The following is a 2,500-nucleotide window of genomic DNA, read 5'->3' on the forward strand; positions in this document are numbered from 1 at the left end:
GATTTGTGCGGCTGCAGGTTCGTCGGGGAAAATCGGCAGCGCAGATTTTTCGACGAACATGGGCTGGACGATGGACTGTCCAGGCCAGGCAGGAAAATTTGTCGAGGGGACACGCTGACGAAACAGCGCTGGTTCAGGCACGGGGGGCAGTGTTGGAATCGGCAGCGCCGACGAAATCGGCAAAGTCGGCAGAATCGGCAGCGCAGATTTTTCGACGAACATGGGCTGGACGCTGGACTGGCCGGGCCATGCAGGAAAATTCATCGAGGGGACACGCTGACGAAACAGCGCTGGTTCAGGCACGGCGGGCAGTGTTGGAATCGGCAGCGCCGACGAAATCGGCAAAGTCGGCAGAATCGGCAGCGGGTGCTGGCGATGGGTCTGGACGGGCTGGATAGTCCAAGGCTCGACGAGAAAGACTGCTGGTTTAGACACTGGGGCAGTGGCAGCCCGCGGGACAGTGTCGGCAGATTCGGCAGCGCAGATTTGTGCGGCTGCAGGTTCGTCGGGGAAAATCGGCAGCGCAGATTTTGCGACGAACATGGGCTGGACGATGGACTGTCCAGGCCAGGCAGGAAAATTTGTCGAGGGGACACGCTGACGAAACAGCGCTGGTTCAGGCACGGCGGGCAGTGGTGGAATCGGCAGCGCCGACGAAATCGGCAAAGTCGGCAGAATCGGCAGCGCAGATTTTTCGACGAACACGGGCTGGACGGTGGACTGTCCAGGCCAGGCAGGAAAATTCGTCGAGGGGACACGCTGAGGAAACAGCGCTGGTTCAGACACGGTGGGCGCAGTGTTGGAATCGGCAGCGCCGAGAAAATCGGCAAAGTCGGCAGAATCGGCAGCAGGTGCTGGCGATGAGTCAGGACGGACTGGATAGTCCAAGGCTCGATGAGAAAGACCGCTGGTTTAGACACTGGGGCAGTGGCAGCCCGCGGGGCAGTGTCGGCAGACTCGGCAGCAGTGTCTGCCGATTCGGCAGCGTTGGCTTGTTGGCGCGGGGGGCCGATGCGAGTGGGGACTTGGGCAGCGGGCAGTGAAAGCAAGAGTTTCCCCGATGCTGCCGGGAAAAACGCTCCCCGGGATGGCCGGGTGAGATGACCCGGCGGCCCGCGACGGGTCATTCAATTCCATGCCCCGTCAACATAACTCCCGATGTACTGTTTGCTTTTTCGGAAGAAGAGATCCATCCCCCCATCCTCGGCCAGCCAAAAACGCTCCAATTAATGGCCGGGTGAGATGACCCGGCGGCCCGCGACGCGTCATTCAAATCACTGCCCTATCGGCTACAACTGCTGATGGGTGGGATTAGAGGCCTGCCATGGTGGTGAGGGGCGGCGAGGACCGTGAAAGCTAGAGTTTTTCAGAGGCTGCCGGGAAAAAGGCCCCTCGGGTGGCGGGGTGCGAGGACCAGGCGCGTCATTCAATTCTCTTCCCTATCAACTTGGCTCCCGTTGGCGGGATTGGAGGCCTACTGTTTGTTACAGGGCTAAAATCGTCAGGGGAAGAGCTGACGAAACAATGCTGGTTTGGATGCAGGGGGTAGTGTTGGAATCGGCAGCGCGGACAAAATCGGCAAAGTCGACAAAAAAGACTGTTGGTCTGGACATCGGGGCAGCGGCAGCCATGCCGACAGGGGGGGAAATCGGCAGCGCAGATTTGTGCAGCTGCAGGTTCGTCGGGGAAATCGGCAGCGCAGATTTTTCGATGAACATGGGCTGGAAGATGGACTGTCCAGGCCAGGCAGGGAAATTCGTCAAGGGGACACGCTGACGAAAGTAGGCTCGTCGGTGAAAATCGGCAGCGCAGATTTTTCGACGAACAGGGGCTGGATGCTGGACCGGCCGGGCCAGGCAGGAAAATTCGTCAGGGGGGCACGCTGACGAAAAGAGGGGCTGCCGCGTGGAAAATCGGCAGCGCAGATTTTTCGACGAACATTCGTCAGGGGGGCACGCTGACGAAAAGAGGGGCTGCCGCGTGGAAAATCGGCAGCGCAGATTTTTCGACGAACAGGGGCTGGATGCTGGACCGGCCGGGCCAGGCAGGAAAATTCGTCAGGGGGGCACGCTGACGAAAAGAGGGGCTGCCGCGTGGAAAATCGGCAGCGCAGATTTTTCGACGAACATTCGTCAGGGGGGCACGCTGAGGAAAACAGGGGCTGCCGCGTGGAAAATCGGCAGCGCAGATTTTTCGACGAACATTCGTCAGGGGGGCACGCTGAGGAAAACAGGGGCTGCCGCGTGGAAAATCGGCAGCGCAGATTTTTCGACGAACAGGGGCTGGATGCTGGACCGGCCGGGCCAGGCAGGAAAATTCGTCAGGGGGGCACGCTGACGAAAAGAGGGGCTGCCGCGTGGAAAATCGGCAGCGCAGATTTTTCGACGAACAGGGGCTGGATGCTGGACCGGCCGGGCCAGGCAGGAAAATTCGTCAGGGGGGCACGCTGACGAAAAGAGGGGCTGCCGCGTGGAAAATCGGCAGCGCAGATTTTTCGACG

The sequence above is a fragment of the Populus nigra genome, chromosome 2, assembly GCF_951802175.1.
Source record: "Populus nigra chromosome 2, ddPopNigr1.1, whole genome shotgun sequence".
Taxonomy (NCBI): Eukaryota; Viridiplantae; Streptophyta; class Magnoliopsida; order Malpighiales; family Salicaceae; genus Populus; species Populus nigra.